This window comes from Lutra lutra, chromosome 10 (genome assembly GCF_902655055.1).
Source record: "Lutra lutra chromosome 10, mLutLut1.2, whole genome shotgun sequence".
Taxonomy (NCBI): Eukaryota; Metazoa; Chordata; class Mammalia; order Carnivora; family Mustelidae; genus Lutra; species Lutra lutra.
The window spans coordinates 81,099,459-81,100,303 of NC_062287.1; the positions used below are offsets into that span (position 1 = coordinate 81,099,459).

An 845-nucleotide genomic window follows, 5' to 3' on the forward strand; every position below is an offset into this window, starting at 1 on the left:
CTACTCTCATACCTTGAGTATAACCTTAAAAGAGAAAAAAAAGGATAAAAAAAGAAAATGAAATTTTTATTGTGCACTCCTTATATGCCAGACTTGGTCATAGATGCTTTCATAAACACCATGTTACCTACATTTCACAACAAACCTGTGAGTTAGAATTGCCAGTTTACAAATGGAAAACATAAAGGCTTGGAAAAAGTCAAATAACTTTTAGGGCAGCTTATAGATAGTGTGTGCCTGAAACCAGGACTCATGTCTTTCTGTCAAACTGCAAGGTCCTGACTCAAAGTACTTTCTCCAATAAGAGGCTATATATTAGGGAATGGAAGCTTTGAGGAGAAATTCAATAATTTTTCTCATTAAATAATCATTTAAGAGATGTCAAAGTCTTCAACCACAAGTCTTTTATTATTTGTTTATCTATTTATTTATTTATTAAAATATAGAACACTGCATGAATTTGCATGTCAGCCTGCACAGGGGTTGTGCTAATCTTCTCTTTATCGGTCCAGTTTTAGTATGTGAGCTCCCAATGAACACTAAATAATATTTTAGTTTATTCTGACAAAGTATGTATTAATCATATTTTCCTTGAACTATATATGTCTAGAGTTTTATTAAAAATTCTAAAACAGGGTGTCTTAGTGGCTCAGTGGGTTAAGCCTCTGCCTTTGTCTCAGGTCATGATCTCAGGATCTTGGGATCGAGTCCCATATCGGGCTCTCTGCTCAGCAGGTAGCCTGCTTGCCCCCTTCTCTCTCTCTGCCTGCCTCTGCCTGCTTGTGATCTCTGTCTGTCAAATAAATAAATAAAATCTTTAAAACAAAATTCTAAAACATTTTGCT

The 845-nt window shown here is 35.1% G+C and overlaps 1 non-coding gene across 1 annotated transcript; it reads right to left on the reverse strand.

Annotated features, from left to right (window-relative positions):
• Positions 1 to 436: 436 nt before the first annotated feature.
• LOC125080241 (U6 spliceosomal RNA) lies at positions 437 to 540 on the reverse strand. Its single transcript, XR_007121270.1, has one exon. It is a non-coding gene; the product is annotated as a U6 spliceosomal RNA (small nuclear RNA).
• Positions 541 to 845: the final 305 nt, after the last annotated feature.